This window comes from Bos grunniens, chromosome 6 (assembly GCF_055505025.1).
Source record: "Bos grunniens cultivar Pamir isolate PY7600 chromosome 6, Bosgru_T2T1.0, whole genome shotgun sequence".
Taxonomy (NCBI): Eukaryota; Metazoa; Chordata; class Mammalia; order Artiodactyla; family Bovidae; genus Bos; species Bos grunniens.
The window spans coordinates 111,053,306-111,075,792 of NC_141170.1; the positions used below are offsets into that span (position 1 = coordinate 111,053,306).

Genomic DNA, 22,487 nt, shown 5'->3' on the forward strand with positions numbered 1-22,487 from the left:
TCATCTAATTTTTAAATTATCCATTTTATGTTAAAATTAGCTACATGTGTTTTCAAAGTGTAGGTTTGAAATAACTAAACCAACACTTAAAATTTCAGTCTTGCTAGGTAATAGCGAGCTAAAGTTGCATTATTACAAAATATATTCATTACATGTGTATATAGTCAAACTTTAATTATTCTTTGTTTCTCTATCTTGAACACAATAAAAATGTTTAAAAATTGACTTCAATGTTTTGAATTTCAAATGAAGTTGACTACCACTCCTGGTGACATTTCCTTAAACATATATAAGTGAGAAAATTACTGGCATTATCACATTGAGTAATATGCATATTACCTCATTTCTTGAATATCAAAGTGTTCTCACTTATGCTTCAGTCATATTGTGAGTCACTGATTATTCTGATCAAGCAAACTGCAAGAAGGAAATGTCAACGTTAGATCCAAGTTTTCCCACTTTTCAGTCTTTAAATGCTTTGTAAGGCATCATCAGTAAAACACTTTTTCAATTTCCTCAAGGAAAGAAATAAGTATGTCATGACATGGTGTATCAGTTAGTGTTTGCTAATTGATAATAATCCACACCAAAAGGTATCACGTGTCACACAAATACAACTTATAATTTCTCATAGTATTTATGGTTGATTAACTCGCCTGATCAGAACCAGCTAAGCTGAGCATGGACATCTTGATCCCCTCACTCACATGCCTGGGGCCTCAGCTGGAATGGCTGGTGACTCTCTCCACCTGGTCTGTCATCCTCCAGCAGGACAGCTGAGGTCACTTTCCATGATGGAAGAAGTATTTCCAGGAACAAGAGTAGACAATTTTCAAAGTGTAAGAACTTTTCAAACTTCTATTTATGTCATCTTTGCTATTGTCCCATTTAGCAAGTCACTTGGCCATGAGTGTGGGAGGGGACTACCAAGGGACATGGGAACAGGGAGGAGGCAGAAATGGAGGTCCAGTATGACACAGTCTATCACACAAAGCGGACTGTAGTATTCTTACAACATTTTATAGACTCACATGCAATAAATACTGCTGGTGTTCACTCACTTCCCTTTCAACAGATTAGCATCCTTATTCCTCAGCTGCTGTGAATAATGCCTGCTAAAAGCTTGGGCTTTTGATTAGTTGGTTTGGTTCACTGATTTTTTAATTATCTGCAACCAAACTTATCTGTTATACTATTATCTGTTTAATTATCTGCTACACTACTATTCTGCAATCCTTTCTTTATAAAATAATACACAACCGAAAGAATTCTGACTAAATATTCTATTATTTCTGCTATTCTTCCTATATATAAAAGTAGATACATGATCAAAAGGATTCTGACTAGTACTCTATTATTTCTTCTTCCTTTATATAAAAATGGATACATAATTGCCACAGAGTCTATCTTAAATATTTAGTATACTATCAGTTATTTTAAATCTATATAAATATTTACTATCTCATTTTATTTCTCTTATTCTAATTTTGTATATATTAAGTCTATTCTTAAGCAGTACAGTGGGTCATATTTAACTGTATTGTGACAAATCAGGAAAGTAAAAACAAAATTCTTGCCAAGACCAAATGATGAAGAAAATTAGTACCAAGGAACTAAGAATATATTTTATTTTTAATACAATGATTAAGAAAAAATACATATTTAAAAGCAGAAATATTATAGCATTATCATAGAACTCAGGGTTAAAAATAAAACAGAAATTTTAAGCATTAAAAAATTTAAATATGATTTTCCAAAGTAATATTTTATAATAAACATCTGTGAAATTTAAAGAAAATACTATGGTGCATGCAGCTTTTTTAGTTCCTTGGGTATAACTGCAAATAATGGATATAGTGATAATCTAGTACTCTAGTTACTTATATTTTGCTGTAAAAATCTCTTTCCCTTTGAGACTCTTCCATTCCAGTATCAACTTCATAATATATTCAGCTCACATAAGATCTCACTCTTCTCCATTTATTTATTCAATTTTAGATCTTCATAGATCTATCTATTTATATATCTCTGTGTTTTAATCAAATTTGTCCAACATGGTCATGAAAACTTGTCACTGAGATAATTTTCTTATTTTATTTTAAGTAAACCAAGAATAACATGCTATAAGAAGACCTACAACAAAGTGTGAGCTATCCTAGGTATGCAAGACTGATTTAACATTCAAAAATCAATTAATATAATCCATCACATAAATATGCTAACAAAGAAAAAATCGTATCAGTAGATGCAGATAAAAAGCGTTTGACAAAATATAATCCATATTCATGATAAAAACTCTGTAAGCTGGGGACAGAAGGAAACTTTCTCAATGTGATTTTTTTAAAAAGAAAATCTACAAAAATCTTACAACTATCATCATATTTATCAGTGAGAAACTAGAAGTTTTCCAACTAAGATCAGGAGCAAGGCAAGAATATACCCTCTGGCCATTCCTTTTCAACACTGTACTTGAAGTCCTAGCTAATACAATAAGGCAAGGAAAGGAAATAAGAGACATACTAAAATATAAAACTGTCTTTCCCCACAGGTAACAAAATTTTATATTTAGAAAATCCTAAATAATCAACAATCTCCTGGAACTAAAAAGCAATTATATAGCAAGTTTTCAAGATCAAAGATCAAATATACAATCACTTTCCCATATACTAGTAACAAACAAATATATTTTGAAATTTAAAAACACAATACCATTTAAATTAATACCCCAAAAGTAAAATATTTAGGTGTAAACTAACTAACTAACTAACTAACTAACTATATATATATATATATATATATATAATAGTTATATTAGAAAATGTTGATGAATGAAATTAAAGGAAAACTAAGTAAGTGGAGAGAGAGTCTATGTCCTTGGGTTGGAAAAACCAATACTCCCAAGCTCTCAGTTCTTTGTGTTTCGACCTATATTCCCAATTCCAATCAAAATCCCAGCATATTGTTTTACGGATATGGAGAAACTTATTCTAAAATTGATATGGAGAAGCAAAATCCCAGAATAGCTAACACAATGTTGAAGTAGAAGAACAAAGTTAGAGGATGGATACTACTTAACTTCAAGACTTAATCTAAAATTACAGTAATCAAGATGTTGTAGTACTGTGAAAGAAGAGACAAATAGATCAATGGATCAGAATAGAAAGCCTAGAAATAGATGCATATAAATACAGTCAACTCATCTTTGATGAAGGAGCAAAGGCAATAAAATACAGCAAACAGCTTTTCAGCAAATGGTGCTGAAACCATTTCCATATGCCAGACATCCACATGCACAAAAAAAAAAAAAAAAAGCAATCTAGATACAGACTATTCATCTCTTTCACAAAAATGAACTCAAAATTGATTACAGGGAATTTCCTGGTGGTCCAGTAGTTTCACCAGGTTCAAGTCCTGGTCAGGGAAGTAAGATCCCAAAAGCTCTGTAGTATGGCCAAAAAAAAAAAGAGATTACAAACCTAAATACAAAACACAAAATTCCTAGAAGATAACTTAGGAGGAAAATCTAGATGACTTTGGGTTTGGTCATAAAACACCATGTGCATAGTCTATAAAAGACTTAGCAATTGGGACTTGATTAAAATGTAAAAATTTTGCTTTGTGTAAGACATTATCAAGAGAATGAGAAGACAAGTCATAGATTGGGAGAAAATATTTGCAAAAGAAATATCTGACAATGAACTGTTATCCAAAACACACAAAGAACTCTTAAAACTTCACAATAAGGAAATAAACAACCCAAATTTAAAACAATGAGCCAAAGGCCTTAAAAGACACCAAAGAAAATGTACATATGACAAAAAAGCATATGAAAAGATGCTCCACATCATACGTCATCAGGGAAACAATGAGAAGCCACTGCACAACCACAGGCTACCTGAGCTCGTGCTTTGCTTTACTGAGCAGATAAAGCATTTTTACAAATTGAATGTTTCTGGTAATCCTAAATTGAGCAAGTCTACTGATGCCATTTTTCCAACAATATCTGTTCATTTCACCTCTCTATGGTACATTTTGATAATTCTTACAGTTTTTCAACCTTTAGCATTATTATTATATTTGTTATAGTGATCTGTGATCAGTGATCTTTGATGTTACTATTGCAAAACATAACATCTTACTGATGGCTCAGATGATGGTATAACATTTTTTAGGCAATAAAGCATTTTAAAAATCATGGTACATACATTGTTTTTTAGACATAATGCTATTGTACACTTATAAACTACAGAATAGTATAAACATAACTTTCATAAACACCTGGAAATTTAAAGATCATTGCAACTTGCTTTATTGTAGTGGTCTAGAACTGAACCTGCAATATCTCCATGGTATGCCTGTATTAGAACAGTCAACATCCAGAACACTGACAGCACTAAATGTTTGGGAGATATTTGGGAGATATATAACAAACGACCTTCTACGCATTGCTGGTGGGAATGCAAAATGGGACTCACTCTTTGAAAGGCAATTTGGAGTTTTCTTACAAAACTGGAATACTCTTACCATAAGATCCAGAAATCACATTCCTGAGTATTTACTCAAAGGAAATGAAAATTATGCCCACACAAAAACCTGAACATGAATGTTTATAGCAGCTAAATAATTGCCAAAACTTGAAAGCAATCAAGATGTCCTTCAGTAGGTGAATGGATAAATAGTGGTACATTCGGATAATGGAATATTATTCAACACTAAAAAGAAATGAGTTGTCAAAAAATGAAAATACACCTAGGAAACAATGCATATTACCAATGAAAAGAGCCAATCTGAAAAGACTACATACTATATAGTTCTAATTATATGACATTCTAGAGAAGGCAAAACTATGGAGACAGTAAAAAGGTCAGTGGCTGCCAGGATTTAGAGGGGAAGCCTAGATAAACAGGCCCAGTACAGAAGACTTTTAGGGCAATGAAACTAGTCTGTATGATACCATCAGATCAGATCACATCAGATCAGTTGCTCAGTCGTGTCCGACTCTTTGCGACCCCATGAATCATAGCACGCCAGGCCTCCCTGTCCATCACCAACTCCCAGAGTTCACTCAGACGCACGTCCGTTGAGTCAGTGATGCCATCCAGCCATCTCATCCTCTGTCATCCCCTTCTCCTGTTGCCCCCATCCCTCCCAGCATCAGAGTCTTTTCCAATGAGTCAACTCTTCACATGAGGTGGCCAAAGTACTGGAGTTTCAGCTTTAGCATCATTCCTTCCAAAGAAATCCCAGGGCTGATCTCCTTCATAATGGTGAATATATGTCATCATAATTTGTCCAAAGCCAAAAAATGCATAACACTGAAAATGAGCCCCATTGTAAACTATGGACTCTGGGTGATAAAGATGTGTCAGTCAGCGGAGGTTTGTCAGTTTGAACAAACATACTGCTAAGTTGTAGATGTCCATAATAGGGAGGCTACACATGAACAGGGCAAGGGGGTTGGGCTTCCCTGGTGGCTCAGTGGCAAAGAATCCACCTGCAAGCAGGAAATGCAGATTCAATCCCTGGGTCGGGAAGATCCCCTGGAGTAGGAAATGGCAACCCACTCCAGTATTCTTGCCTGGGAAATCCCATGGACAGAGGAGCCTGGTACTGTCCAAGGGGATACAAAGAGTCAGACATAACTTAGCGACTAAACAACAAACAACAATGCGTTCATGGGGGCAAGAGAGTTAATGGGATATCTCTGTACCTTCTACCCAGTTTTGCTGTGAGCCTAAAACTGCTCTAGAAAATAAAGTGTATTTTTAAAAGTCAAAAGCTTTAAAAAAGATAATATAAATTTTTTCTTTAAGATTGTTTGTCCCATTAAGCCAAGTCGTGCCACTGTGTTGCAAATTAAAATTTCTACAGTGAATAACTTCATGATAATTTTGGCTGCAAAATAGGTTTGTTAGGAAATAAAAATCTTCAATTTCCACAGTGTTTTTATGAAGGCCATTTTACTACATGCAGAAAGTTGGCTAAATATAAAGCAAATATATCTGTACTAAAGCCTCCAAGGGAACTTAGAATGTTCAACTTAATTTGTTTCCAAAAACTAATGAGAACAAGGGGATTAAAGTTCAATTAAAAATACTGTAAGATAACACTTCTGGACCCATGTCTCTAAAAAGACTTTAAAAATCATTTTTCTTTTTCAAGTTTAAATTCTCTTAATATACAGCTTGTAGGTGTCTGTGTGTGTGTGCTCAACCATGCCTGACTCTTTGCAACCCCATGAACTGTAGCCTGCCAGGTTCCTCTGTCCATGGGATTTCCCAAGACAGAGTTGGAATGGGTTGGCATTTCCTCCTTCAGGAGATCTTCCTGACTCAGGGATCAAACCTGTGTCTCCCGCATCTCCTGCATTGGCAGGTAGATTCTTTACCACTGGGCCACCTGGGAAGCCCAGGGAAGTAAGTGTCAGAACTCTAGGTTATCAGCTAAATCCAGCCTTGTAGTTGCCTGGATAGTCCCCCACCAACTATTGTTTTATCCTTCTATAATCACCCCTAAGGACACTAGAGACAAAGCCTAGAAAAAGTCAACACTACTGTACTTTTTTTAAAGAATATTATTCTGCATCATATGTGAAACATTAATCACATCTGATTCACAGTCTAGGTTTCTTAGTCTAGAAAACAAATGCACACATTAGGCTAAGATCTCAAGGACCTGCCTTGCGTACCCTGGATGTAATTTATACAGCTACAAAGGTGCAGACCTGGAACCTGAACTTGAGCTCTCCCATGTCTCACCCGGGACACTTCTAAATACATTGTGCGGACTGGAGTGATTGGTAAGACAAATCCCACTGACATCTGAGTAGCAACTCCTCAGTTGACTATTCTTGTCCTCCGACTTCCTGGATACAACCTCCTCCTTCTTCCCCTGCACTCTCTCTCTCTCCTGAGCAAATTCATCACCCTCAAAATTTTGTCCTTCTTTCAGGTTTCATATTCTTTTTCTCTATTTCTACCACATAAACAATCACCTACAATTTCAAGTATCACCAATTCAATTACTCATCAATCTGAAACTCTTACTGGAAATATATATAGACTTCTCATCTAAGCTTTAGGACCACATGCCAAACTATTTCCTCACTGGTGACTAAGACATCCAAGAAGGCTTGAGACAACATTTTAACTTATAGATCTCTGACACCCAGCATAATTCCTGGCACATAGTAGGTAGGCATTCATTCAGTACATTTACAGTGAGTGAGTGAATGAATGAATGTACAAAAAATCTGATTTCTGTATTATATGAAGAGAAATACTACTGGAGAGTCTGATTTAAAGTCTCCAATAATGATTCAAATATGAGGTGATGAGGCTCTGCAATAGGACACTGGGTATAGGAACAGAATAAAAAGGATCAAAAGAGCAATTGTTTAGACGAGAACTCTTAAATGCCTCCTTTGTGGCTTGTGCCTTCGCCTCTAGACAGCTCAATCTCTTTCCCTGCCCCCACCTAAATTATTCCAGACCTAGAGAGAGAGATTTAAATCCACTTTTTCCATTAAATATAGCTTCTTAACAGATCTCACATTATTATTTTCTTCTCTCTATATATAAACTATGTATATACACATATAATATATATTCATTTCAGAAAACAGCCCACAAATGTAAAACTTAGCCCCATGAATCACTACTGTCTTTGGCTCTAGGTAAATATTTAGTATTTCCAAGACACACTGTCTTCATATCCTACAAGATTATTGTCAGGATTAAAATTAATAGGATAGCACATAAAATTCATTTTGCATAAAAGACATAGAACCTTCATGTCTGCTGTACTTAAAATGAAATTCATACACATTGGCATTTAATTTTTATTCAGATATTTCAGTTACCAGATTGAAGTATTTAATGAAGGCCCTGTAGGTCTTTGTAGTCTACACTAGTTCAATTCAGTCGCTCAGTCGTGTCCAATTCTTTACGACCTCGTGGACTGCAGCAGGCCAGGCTTTCCTGTCCATCACCAACTCCCAGAGCTTGCTCAAACTCATGTCCATCGAGTAGGTGATCCATCCAACCGTCTCATCCTCTGTCATCTCTTTCTCCTCCTGCCTTCAATCTTGTCCAGCATCAGAGTCATTTCCAGTGAGTTCTTCATATCAGGTGACCAAAGTATTGGAGCTTCAGCTTTAGCATCAGTCCTTCCAATGAATATTCAGGACTGATTTCCTTTAGGATTGACTGGTTTAATCTCTTTGCACTCCAAAGGACTTCCAAGAGTCTTCTCCAACACCACAGTTCAAAAGCATCAATTCTTCAGTGCTCAGCTTTATTTATGGTTCAGCTCTCATAAAATTTGTCAGCAAAGCAATGTCTCTGCTTTTCTTTTTTGTTAAGTAATTTATTCATTTTAATTGGAGGCTAATGACTTTACAATATTGTGGTTGTTTTCACATTACATCAACATGAGTCAGCCATTGGTGATGTCTCTGCTTTTCAATACACTGTCTAGGTTGGTCATAGCTTTTCTTCCAAGGAGCAAGCATCTTTTAATTTCATGGCTGCAGTCACCATCTACAGTGATTTTGGAGTCCCAAAAAATAAAGTCTGTCACTGTCTCCATTTCGTCCCCATCTATTTGCCATGAAGTGATGGGACCAGTTGCCATGATCTTTGTTTTTTGAATGTTGAATTTTAAGCCAGCTTTTTCATGCTCCTCTTTCACTTTCATCAAGAGGCTCTTTAGTTCCTCTTTACTTTCTGCCATTAAAGTGGTATCATCTGCATATCTGAGGTTATTGATATTTCTCCTGGCAATCTTGATTCCAGTTTTTGATCATCCAGCCTTGCAGTTTGCATGATGTACTCTGCGTATAAGTTAAATAAACAGGGTGACAATATATAGCCTTGACGTACTCCTTTTCCTATTTGAAACCAGTCTGTTGTTCCATGTCCAGTTCTAACTGTTGCTTCCTGACCTGCACACAGACTTCTCAAGAGACAGGTCAGGTGGTCTGGTATTCCCATCTCTTTCAGAATTTTCCACAATTTATTGTGATCCACACAGTCAAAGTCTTTGGCATAGTCAAGAAAGCAGAAGTAGATGTTTTTTCTGGAACTCTCACTTTTTCTATGATTAACTATGTAGTCTACACGGTATATACTTTATGCTTCTGTAATTATTATTCTGCAGCTACATAATTAAACCTAAAACTTTTAAACATCAAGACAAGCTAAAGTTGATGTGGAAATGACTGTTTCCACAAAAGACAGTAAAATAATCTAAATAGAGTTTTTCAAAATTCCTAGGAAGTTAGTATTTCAATAAAATATTCACATCCAACTCCAAGAATTTTAAGTATTTCTCATGACACCAAACTGCAGAAACTATTATAATGCATGTTTGAATTTTGCTATAAACTATAAATTGCCTTCAGAAACCTGAAAGTTTCTGATTTTTCCTAAGGACATGATGCTCCTGTTCATCTCTCTGCTATACTAGAACTCACTCACAAGATTAAGCTTCTAGTGAGTCAGAACCATGTTTTAATGCATTTTGTCAGACTGTTCTTTGCTAAACATATACAGAGAAAGTTAGGCAGAGGCTTTAGTAATAACCAGATGACTAAGTTTTAAAACTGCTCAATTACAGTCGTATTTTTAAACAAATACCAGGCTTTATTATGTTTTACTCTTTGCTATTTAGATCTTTCTTAAGTCAGAAGATTGTTGTATGAAGCAGAACATTCTGTGAGTTCGCTATTAAGACTACTGTAGAGGAATCACCCAAGTGAAAAATTGAACCATCTTCTTAATGACACATGATTTTTATTAGCTGCTAACCTACATTGCCTTAAATACATGGCACTGCCACACATTTCCTGTCCTCTTTCTCTCAAAAGTTCAGCTTTTTCTAAGCATTAAATGGTATTTATTGAAAGTAAGGCCCTAAAAGAACCATAAACTTGAGAACTTTGGCCAGCATGAAAACTGTGGCAGGAGGACATTGGCTGACCTGATGCCAGGCTTATGCCCTCTGCTTCCAGAACTGAAAGCTTATTGTTCAACAGCTAATGAGAAGGCCCAAACTCAAAATACTTGGAGAAGGCACCAGAAAGATATTACATGATTCAGACCAGAATTTCTAAATAATATTTTAACTGTACAATATTAATAAGAATGTAAAATTGAAGCTGCTATATGAATATCTTTGGTGCATTTAAAAGCACAAGTATTAGAAATATCAATTAATGAAGAAGATGAAGAGCTTAAATATATTACATTTTAAAAATAATCAAAAGCCATTCCTGCTGGTACAGGGAAATAAGAATTTTCAAAAAAAAAATTTTACATGTTACTAAACAGCATTTTTAGGTTGTTTAGCTGTTCACCGAACATTTATTAAAGCACCTATAACCTGCAAGGTGCTGTGTTACATGCCCAATGGCAAGTCTTATAGACAATGACCCTGCTCTTGAACTTGATGTATATCAGGAAAATAAATTTTAGTGACTGATATTACAAAAGAATAAACACTCACTGTTGTAGAAGTAAATAACAGGGAAGCATAACATACTTGTTATCCTTTGCTAATTAAATCAGCTATAAAACACTTTTATGTAAGTTTTGACACATATCCTAGGAAGGAAGGCACAACCATCAGTGGGAAGGATGGCATGCTACTTTGGTCAGACAAAATATCCAAATCAAATCTGGTAATCAATATGCTAGAAGTAGTTTCAGGCAGCACACTAAGAGATTTAGGGTTGTCAGAAAGCAAACTCAGTCAGAAGAAGAGAGACTATACATTTATTTTGTTAATGTCAACTAAGGATTAAGCGGACACATTCAGTGAAAATGTCCATGTGAAATTTGGGGTTGAGTGCATCCATAGTAAGGCTTAAAAGGAGGTTGGAAATAAGGATGTAAATTTTAAAATACTGTGAACAAGTAAGTGGTGAGGTCACTGGTGATTATAAGAGACGAATACAAAGAAAAAGTAAAGCTGAAGATAGCTTATATAAGTAATTCAAAAGGAAAAGGACAGAATATTTTCAGATAAAAGTCCCTTATACCTAATGTGCTCCTACGGAATATGTATTATCATAATTTTAGGATACTACTTCTCTATTCAGTAATCATCAAAGTTTAAAAGTGCTTAGACACCAATTTTTTTTTAAATACCTCTGTTTCATAATAAATGCTATTTCATACTCTAAAAATAAATACTAACATATCACTGCCTGGTATATACCTATCAATCAATTTTATAGAAAAGACACACATACAAATAAATATATCTTATATATTTACAGAAATAGCATGATAGCATTGGAAAATTGGCAAGACTTGGCCAAATGGCTGCACAGCCCATTACTTTTTCTATTTCAAACTACCAATGACCATCTTAGTTTGAAAAATGAATATCAAAAGTGAATATATGGTGTATCACATTGATTGATTGAGAAATTTGTATGCAGGTCAGGAAGCAACAGTTAGAACTGGACATGGAACAACAGACTGGTTCCAAATAGGAAAAGGAGTACATCAAGGCTGTATATTGTCACCCTGTTTATTTAACTTATATGCAGAGTACATCATGAAAAACGCTGGACTGGAAGAAACACAAGGTGGAATCAAGATTGCCAGGAGAAATATCAATAACCTCAGATATGCAGATGACACCACCCTTATGGCAGAAAGTGAAGAGGAACTAAAGAACCTCTTGATGAAGGTGAAAGTGGAGAGTGAAAAAGTTGGCTTAAAGCTCAACATTCAGAAAACGAAGATCATGGCATCCGGTCCCATCATTTCATGACAAATAGATGGGGAAACAGTGGAAACAGTGTCAGACTTTATTTTTCTGGGCTCCAAAATCACTGCAGATGGTGACTGCAGCCATGAAATTAAAAGACACTTACTCCTTGGAAGAAAAGTTATGACCAACCTAGATAGCATATTCAAAAGCAGAGACGTTACTTTGCCAACAAAGGTCCGTCTAGTCAAGGCTATGGTTTTTCCTGTGGTCATGTATGGACGTGAGAGTTGGACTGTGAAGAAAGCTGAGCACCGAAGAATTGATGCTTTTGAACTGTGGTGCTGGAGAAGACTCTTGAGAGTCCCTTGGACTGCAAGGAGATCCAACCAGTCCATTCTAAAGGAGATCAGCCCTAGGATTTCTTTGGAAGGACTGATGCTAAAGCTGAAACTCCAGTACTTTGGCCACCTCATGCGAAGACTTGACTCATTGGAAAAGACTCTGATGCTGGGAGGGATTGGGGGCAAGAGGAGAAGGGGACGACAGAGGATGAGATGGCTGGATGGCATTACTGACTCGATGGACATGAGTCTGAGTGAACTCCGGGAGTTGGTGATGGACAGGGAGGCCTGGCGTGCTGCGATTCATGGGGTCGCAAAGAGTCGGACACGACTGAGCGACTGATCTGATCTGATTGATTTATTTCCATATATTGAAGAATCCTTGCATCCCAAGTTGGAGTAAACCCAACTTGATTACGGTGTATGAGCTTTTTGTTGCTGAATTCTGTTTGCTAAATTTTGTTGAGGATTTTGGCAACTGTGTTCATTGGTGATATTGGCCTGTCAGTTCAGTCAGTTGAGTTCAGTCACCCAGTCATGTCCAACTCTTTCCAACCCCATGGACTGCAGCCTACCAGGCTTCTCAGTTCATGGGATTTTCCAGGCAAGAGTACTGGAGTGGGTTGCCATTTCCTTCTCCAGGGGAACTTCCTGACCCAGGGACTGAACCTGGGTCTTCCACATTGTAGGCAGACACTTTACCCTCTGAGCCAGGACCAGATGGCTTCACAGGAGAATTCTATCACAGGGAAGCCCTCTTTGTGACCCCATAAATCACTGCATGCCAGGCCTCCCTGTCCATCACCAACTCCCAGAGTTTACTCAAAACTCAGGTCCATCAAGTCAGTGATGCCATCCAGCCATCTCATCTTCTGTCTTCCCCTTCTCCTCCTGCCCCCAATCCCTCCCAGCATCAGGGTCTTTTCCAATGAGTCAACTCTCTGCATCAGGTGGCCAAAGTATTGGAGTTTCAATTTCAGGATCAGTCCTTCCAGTGAACACCCAGGACTGATCACTTTTAGAATGGACTGGTTGGATCTCCTTGCAGTCCAAGGGGACTCTCAAGAGTCTTCTCCAACACCACAGTTCAAAAGCATCAATTCTTCGGTGCTCAGCTTCCTTCACAGTCCAACTCTCACATCCATACATGACCACTGGAAAAACCATAGCCTTGACCAGACGGACATTTGTTGGCAATGTAATGTCTCTGCTTTTCAATATGCTATCTAGGTTGGTCATAACTTTCCTTTCAAGGAGTAAGTGTCTTTTAATTTCATAGCTGCAATCACCATCTGCAGTGATTTTGGAGCCCCCCAAAAATAAAGTCTTACACTGTTTCCACTGTTTCCCATGTAGTTTTCCTTTTTTGTGTTGTCTTTGTCTGGTTTTGGTATCAGTGTGATGGTGGCCTTGTAGAATGAGTTTGGAAGTGTTCCTTCCTCTGAAAATTTTTTGAAAGAGTTTTAGAAGGATAAGCATTAGCTCTTCTCTAAATGTTTGATAGAATTCTCCTGTGAAGCCATCTGGTCCTGGGCTCTTGTTTTGGGAGATTTTTTATTACAGCTTCAATTTCAGTGCTTGTAGTTGGGTTGTTCAAAATTTCATTCTTCCTGGTTCAGTCTTGGAGCATTGAACTTTTCTAAAAATCTGTCCATTTCTTCCAGGTTATCCATTTTATTGCCATATAGTTGTTCATAATAGTCTCTCATAATCCTTTTTAGTTATGCATTGTCTATTGTAACCTCTCCTTTTTCATTTCTAATTTGTTGATTTGATTCTTCTTTGTTCTTATGAGTCTGGCTGTAAAGGCTTGTCAATTTTGTGTATCTTCTCAAAGAACCAGCTTTTAGTTTTATTAATCTTTACTACTGTTTCTTTCATTTCTTTTTCACTTAATTCTGCTCTGATCTTCATGATTTCTTTCTTTATGCTAATTTTTGGGGGGGTTGTTCTTCTTATTCCAGTTGTTTTAGGTGTAAATTTAGGTTGTCTATTCGATGCTTTTCTTCTTTCTTGAGGTAGGACTGTATTGCTATAAATTTCCTTTGAAGAACTGCTTTTGCTGCAACTCATAGGTTTTGAGTTGTCGTGTTTTCATTGTCATTTGTTTCTAGAAATTTTTAATTTCCCTTTTGATTTCTTCAGTAAACTGTTGGTTGTTTATAAATGTATTGTTTAATCCCCATGTGTTTGTGTTTTTACAGTTTTTTTTTTCCTTGTAATTGATATCTAGTCTCATAGCATTGTGGTCAGAGAAGATGCTTGATATGACTTCTATTTTCTTAAATTTACTGTGGCTTGATTTGTGACCCAAGATAGGGTCTATCCTGGAGAATGTGATACACCATATTAACAAATTGAAAGATAAAAACCACATATGATAATCTCAATAGATGCTGAAAAAGCCTTTGACAAAATTCATGATTAAAACTCTTCAAAAAATGAGCATTGAAAGAACCTACCTCAACATAGTAAAGGCCATATATGAAAAGCCTACAGAAAACAATATAATCAATGGTGAAAAAGTGAAAGCATTCCCCCTAAGATCAGGAACAAGATAAGGGTGTCCACTTTCACCACTATTATTCAACATAGTTCTGGAGGTCCTAGCAACAGCAATCAGAGAAGAAAAAATAAATAAATAAATAAAAGGAATCCAGATTGGAAAAGGAGAAGTAAAATTCTCATTGTTTGCAGATGACATGATATTGTACCTAGAAAACCCTAAAGATAGTACTAGAAAATTACTAGAGCTAATCGGTGAATTTAGCAAAGTTGCAGGATACAAAATCAATACACAGAAGTCACTTGCATTTCTATATACTAACAACAAAAAATCAGAAACAGCAATTAAGGAATCAATCCCATTCACCATTGCAACAAAAAGAATTTTAAATATCTAGGAATAAACTTGCCTAAGGAGACAAAAGAACTGTATACAGAAAATTATAAGACACTAATGAAAGAAATCAAAGATGACATAAACAGATGGAGAGATATTTCATGTTCCTGGATGGGAAGAATCAATATTGTGAAAATGACTATATTACCAAACACAATCTACAGATTTAATGCAATCCCTATTCAAACTACCAATGACATTTTTCACAGGGCTAGAACAAAAAATTTAACAATTCATACAGAAACACAAAAGAACCCGAATAGCCAAAGCAGTCTTGAAAAAGAAAAATGAAGGAATCAACCTTCCTGACTTCAGATAATACTACAAAGCTACAGTCATCAAGACAGTATGGTACTGGCATGAAAACAGAAATATAGCCCAATGGAACAAGATAGAATGCCCAGAAATAAACCCATGCACCTATGTGTACCTTATTTTTGACAAAGGAGGCAAGAATATACAATGGGGCAAAGACAGCCTCTTCAATAAACGGTGCAAGGAAAACTGGTGAGCTACATATAAAAGAATGAAATTAGAATACTTCCTAACACCACCCACAAAGATAACCTCAAAATGGATTAAAGATCTAAATGTAAGACCAGAAAATATAAAACTCTTAGAGGAAAACATAGGCAGAACACTCGATGATATAAATCAAAGCAAGATCCTCTATGACCCACCTCCTAGAGTAACAGAAATAAAAACAAAAGTAAACAAGTGGGACCTGATTAAACTTAAAAGCTTTTGCACAGCAAAGGAAACTATAAACAAGGTGAAAAGAGAATCCTCAGAATGAGAGAAAATAATAGCAAATGAAACAACTAACAAAGGATTAATCTCTAAAATATACAAGCAGCTCATAAAGCTCAATGCCAGAAAAACAAGCAACCCAGTCCAAAAGTGGGAAAAAGACCTAAACGGACATTTCTCCAAAGAAGACATACAAACACATGAAAAAATGCTCAACATTGCTCATTATTGCTGCTGCTGCTGCTAAGTCGCTTCAGTCGTGTCCGACTCTGTATAGACAGCAGTCCATCAGGCTCCTCTGTCCATGGGATTCTCCAGGCAAGAACACTGGAGCGGGTTGCCATTTCCTCCTCCAATGCATGAAAGTGAAAAGTCAAAGTGAAGTCACTCAGTTATGTCCGACTCCTAGCAACCCCATGGACTGCAGCCCACCAGGCTCCTCTGTCCATGGGATTTTCCAGGCAAGAGTACTGGAGTGGGGTGCCATTGCTCATTATTAGAGAAATGCAAATCAAAACTACTATGAGATATCACCTCACACCAGTCAGAATGGCCATATCATCAAACAGTCTGCAAACAATAAATGCTGGATAGTATGTGGAGAAAGGGGAATGCTCCTGTACTGTTGATGGGAATGCAAATTGATACAGCCACTATGGAAGACAGTATAAAGATTCCTTAAAATACTAGAAATGAAACTACCATATGACCCCACAATCCCACTCCTAGGCATATACCCTGAGGAAACCAAAACTGAAAAAGACAGATGTATCCCAATGTGCCGGGGTCCAGCCCAGGCTGATCCAGGGTATTCAAAGGAGAGACGGCATTGGCGACCTATTTATTTAAATATTTATCAAAGATATAAAGAGTAATAGAATGAGGATAGCTCAGTGAGGAAATTCAGTGGAGAAAAGAGGCTGAAATAATTCAGCCAGAAGGTGAGAGAAAGAACGACATGGGGAGACCAAGTTTCGGTGAACAAGGCCCGCACTTTATTTTCCAAAGTAGTGTTTATACCTTAAGTTGTGCATAGAGGATAATGGGGAAAGGGGTAGAGTCATGCAAGGACAGCAGTTCCTGATCCTAATCAAAGCCAGGCTTTCAAACTTATCATATGCAAAAGTTTAGGTGATTTACATCATCTTCTGGCCAGGAGGTCTGTTAACATTTTAAGAAACTTATTTTTCTCTAAAGGTGATTATTCTAAAGTCAGGCGCCAGCCTCCAAAAAGCATTGGATAAAGTTGCATTCCTATAGGGTGAAGGTGAGGTGGGCTCAATCAAGAAAAGAATTAACTCAAGGGTCCAAGGTTACAAACATTGAGGCTACTACTTACATTTCTATACACCCATTATATCAATCAATACACTGCCAAGGACACAGTAGGTAAGGGATATGGAGACTTAGCAGCAAACATTGGCCCAACAAGTGAAAAACCCTTCACCAATACAATTTCTAATCAATCTTTTAACTGCTCAAAAACATCTCCTGCCTCTCACAGTTGGGAGGCTCTGAACAATCACATGTGGCCAGAAAAACCTATTCAGGCAAGCTAGAGGAGTTTGTAGGTTGAAACACTGTCACCCAGAAATTATTAACTGGAGCTGTAAGTTAACTCTTTTTTCAGAGAGAGGCAGTGGGGGACAGCCCCCCATAAAGTCAGAGGTGTAGGTGAGAACACAAAGCAGAAAGTAGGCAGACTCTGGTTTTGGGGGTAGATGCTCGAGAATTTCCAGGGGGATTCCTGAGGCTTGATCCTGCCTTTGCGTATGCCAAGCCTCCTTCCTCATGACCTTTGCCACGGGTGGAGCTCGCTCCCAGCACCAATGCTCACTGCAGCACTGTTTACAATAGCCAGAACATGGAAGCAACCTAGATGTCCATCGACAAATGAATGGATAAAGAAGTAGTGGTACAATGGAATATTACTCAATCATAAAAAGAACGCCTTTGAGTCAGTTCTAATGAGGTGGATGAACCTAGAAGCTATTATACTGAGTGAAGTCAGTCAGAAAGAGAAAGAGCAATATCATATTCTAACACATATATATGGAATCTGGAAAAATGGTACTGAAAAATTTACTTACAGGGCAACAATGGAGAAACAAACATAGAGAATTGACTTATGGACATGGGGAGAGGGGAGGAGAGGGTGAGATGTAGGAAAGAGTAATGTGGAAACTTACATTACCGTATGTAAAATAGACAGCCAACAGGAATTTGCTATATGGCTCAAGAAACTCAAACTCTGTATTAACCTAGAGGGGTGAGATGGGGAGGGAGATGGGACAGAGGTTCAAAGGGAGTGGATATATGTATACCTATGGCTGATTCATGTTGAGGTTTGACAGAAAACAACAAAATTCTGTAAAGCAATTATCGTTCAATTATCGTTCAATAAAATATAAGAAATACAATGAATATAAGGGGGAAGTACATAAAAAGAAAAAAAAGAAAGACTATATTGAAAACTGCCTGCTGCTACTGCTAAGTCACTTCAGTCGTGTACGACTCTGTGCGATCCCATAGACGGCAGCCCATCAGGCTCCCCTGTCCCTGGGATTCTCCAGGCAAGAACACTGGAGTGGGTTGCCATTTCCTTCTCCAATGCATGAAAGTGAAAAGTGAAAGTGAAGTTGCTCAGTCGTGTCCGACTCTTAGCGACCCCATGGACTGCAGCCCACCAGGCTCCTCCATCCACGGGACTTTCCAGGCAAGAGTACTGGAGTGGGTTGCCATTGCCTTCTCCAAAAACAAATGTAATCTAGCTTTACAATAAATTATGAAATGCATAGACAGTAGGGTGAACACTGTTCTCTGGGAGCACTCTGTGTGATCCTTAGATGTATCCAGACTGAGCACATGGCAGAGACTCAGCTATGACTTTATTGCAAAACAGTCAATTTAATATCTTTTGCTACATTTTGACAAATATTGCTTGGTACATATACAGTCCAGGTTCAATACAGGATCCTTGGGGCTGTTGCACTGGGATGACCCGGAGAGATGGTACAGGGATGGAGGTGGGAGGGGGGTTCAGGATGGGGAACACGTGTACGCCCATGGCAGATTCATGTTGATGTGTGGCAGAACCAATACAATATTGTAAAGTAATTAGCCTCCAATTAAAATAAATAAATTTAAATAAAAAAAATTCTGGTCTTGTAGATTGAATAAGAATGTGTCCAATCACATTCTTAAAGCTTTACACATTGCCCACTTGCCCAAAATCCCAGAGACCCCAAATCTTCAATGATCACTAAGCCTTAGTCTCATCATTTGTTTTTAAATAATGAGAAACCCATAAAAATTTGAATATTGGAGAAAAATCAACTCACTACATAACTGTTAAGGAAGAAGTGCTTCATCATCTTCACATAGTCGATCTACTAGCTTTTCATACTTTTTTCATGAAAAGAAAGAAATAAAAAAGTAGAATGATACATAATAATAGGCAAAATGTATGAATCTGTCCACTTTTACTTCTCCCAACACTTCTTAATCCAATTTATTTGCACTTTCTTAATCTTGTGTTTAATATTTCATTTTCATTATTATTTAGAGGCTATTTGATAAGTAATTAATTGGCTCTTTAGGAGACCCTCTAACCATATCAGATTGATGATTGCTTCAAAATATTGTTGTTTCCTGTCACTAAATGCTTGTGATTGCATTTGTAGTATGTAAGTTTTTTGTCTAGGTAAAAATTATGTTAATATTCAGTCATATAAATTGCTGCAAAAGAAAATTTTTTAGATAATATATGAAACAATATATAAATCCATTTAGAAAAGTGTTTATGCATTTGATTAACTCTGAGACTGACCGTTTTTGACTTCCAGTCAACACAAACTACTCCTATCTAAAGAGTAAAATTGACATTGTATTTTCCTTCCTTAGGTTTTCAAATTCTCTTAAGCTAGTATATTTAAATAAAACCACTGGCTTTAATTTTTTCTGTTAATATAATAACTTGGAGCTCCTAAACCACAGATTTCTTTTTAATCATGTCTTACACTGATAAAACCTAAAAGTGGCCAGTGACATTGAATGTTCCACTGATTTAGAAGTTGAATTAATTATTTCAATCCAAGATCTAGCCTGAAGCACATTTTTAATGAATGAGCAAAAGTTATAGGGGTAGAGGGGAATTATCTTGATTCCGAATGGTTCACTTTTATAACTTTAAATAGAATGGCAAATAGTGTTGTCTTAATAAGTTTATATGCTTTTTTTTAATATTATGAGCACTTTGATGGGGTGAAGGAATAAGTAAAAGATCTTAAAGACAATAATCTTCCAGAATATAGTTTTAACAAATATCAGACTATAGAAAGGCAAAGAAATAGATTTACTAATCATAGTTGAAATATAAATAATTTTTCAAGGAGCTTATTTTAATTACACCTCCAGTTTCCTTGACAGACCTCATGAAAGGTAGTTGTTTGCAAAAGAATCACAGCCTCCTGACTTTCTAGTCTCACAGTCATTGCTTGAGGACTTTATCTATTAATAGTCACTTCAGTTATTCTCACTACATCTTCCCAAAGTTGGATTCTGCCAGCAAATCTCGATCTGCACATGGGTTGCCCAAAGACAATGGCACCATTAACTGCTAAGTGATATGAAAAGCAATTAGAGAACCCCCAGGCTCAAGTAGAAAAGAACAGTCAGAACTGTCAGCCTAATCAGACACGGTTGCACTAGCCTGTGGACCAGTTGGACTCCTCAGAAATGTCCTCCACATCTGTCACTTTCCCACTTCTCACAATAAGCACATGCCAAGCCTTAAAATTGGAAAAGTTTGTTTTCTAAGTCTTTGTACATATGTGTGAGCAAGAATCATATTAGTATTGTCAGGGGAGTTTGTAATTTCCTCAGTTCTGTCTCGTCACAACAAAAATTTGAAGTGACAGATGGACCCGTGTTACAGCCCCATGTAATTTGCTCAGATGGACCAGTGTTACAGTTCCATGTTACAGCTGTTTTATTTAGAAAGCAAAGGAAAATACATCCTTGAGGCATGAGGACAGGTCGATCCAAAAGATGCAAAGAGAAGAGAAAACCCCAGCTCAATTTTGGCTCCTCTTTTTTTACATGTTTTTTTGTCCTTCCCCTGAGCCTGCCCTGTGTAAATTGGGCTAGCAAGGAGGGCTGTTTGTTTTACCTGAGGTTCTCACTCAGGTCCTCTGACCTTTCTTTGTTCTATTTTTGAGGGCTTTCTCTTCTTTGTCTTTTAGCCACTGCCATTCTGGACTCATTTTTCCAATTCTAACTACCTGAATACCTACAAGACCTTCTAGAATTAACACCCAAAAAAGATGTCCTTTTCATTATAGGAACTGGAATGCAAAAGGAGGAAGTCAAGAAACACCTGGGGTAACAGGCAAATTTGGCCTTAGAATACAGAATGAAGCAGGTCAAAGGCTAATAGAGTTTTGCCAAGAGAATGCACTGGTCATAGCAAAAACCTTCTTCCAACAACACAAGAGAAGACTCTACACATGGACATCACCAGATGGTCAACACCGAAATCAGATTGATTATATTCTTTGCAGCCAAAGATGGAGAAGCTCTATACAGTCAGCAAAAACAAGACCAGGAGCTGACTGTGGCTCAGATCATGAACTCCTTATTGCCAAATTCAGACTTAATTTGAAGAAAGTAGGGAAAACCACTAGACCATTCAGGTATGACCTAAATCAAATCCTTTATGATTATACAGTGGAAGTGAGAAATAGATTTAAGGGCCTAGATCTCATAGATAGAGTGCCTGATGAACTATGGACAGAAGTTTATGACATTGTACAGGAGACAGGGATCAAGAACATCCCCATGGAAAAGAAATGCAAAACAGCAAAATGGCTGTCTGAGGAGGCCTTACAAATAGCTGTGAAAAGAAGAGAAGTGAAAAGCAAAGGAGAAAAGGAAAGATATAAGCATCTGAATGCAGAGTTCCAAAGAATAGGAAAGAGAGATAAGAAAGGCTTCCTCAGCAATCAATGCAAAGAAATAGAGGAAAACAACAGAATGGGAAAGACTAGAGATCTCTTCAAGAAAATTAGAGATAGGGAACATTTCATGCAAAGCTGGGCTCGATAAAGGACAGAAATGGTATGGACCTAACAGAAGCGAAGACATTAAGAAGAGGTGGCAGGAATACACAGAAGAACTGCACAAAAAAGATCTTCATGATTCATATAATCACGATGGTGTGATCACTCACCTAGAGCCAGACATCCTAGAATGTGAAGTCAAGTGGGCTTAGAAAGCATCACTATGAACAAAGCTTGTAGAGGTGATGGAATTCCAGTTGAGCTATTTCAAATCCTGAAGGATGATGCTGTGAAAGTGCTGCACTCTATATGCCAGCAAATTTGGAAAACTCAGCAGTGGCCACAGGACTCAAAAAGATCAGTTTTCATTCCAATCCCAAAGAAAGGCAATACCAAAGAATGCTCAAACTACTGCACAATTGCACTCATCTCACACGCTGATAAAGTAATGCTGAAAATTCTCCAAACCAGGCTTCAGCAATATGTGAACTGTGAACTTTCTGATATTCAAACTGGTTTTAGAAAAGGCAGAGGAACCAGAGATCAAATTGCCAACATCCGCTGGATCATGGAATAAGCAAGAGAGTTCCAGAAAAACATCTATTTCTGCTTTATTGACTATGCCAAAGCCTTTGACCATGTGGATCACAATAAACTGTGGAAAATTCTGAAAGAGATGGGAATACCAGACCACCTGACCTGCCTCTTGAG

At 37.1% G+C, this 22,487-nt stretch overlaps 1 long non-coding RNA gene across 1 annotated transcript in view; it reads right to left on the reverse strand.

Annotated features, from left to right (window-relative positions):
- Positions 1-339: 339 nt before the first annotated feature.
- LOC147371199 (uncharacterized) overlaps positions 340-22,487 on the reverse strand; it is a 228,230-nt gene continuing 206,082 nt past the window's right edge. Inside the window, exon 3 of the long non-coding RNA XR_015165972.1 lies at positions 340-417. This is a non-coding gene — a long non-coding RNA (uncharacterized LOC147371199). The remainder of the gene's footprint in view (positions 418-22,487) is intronic.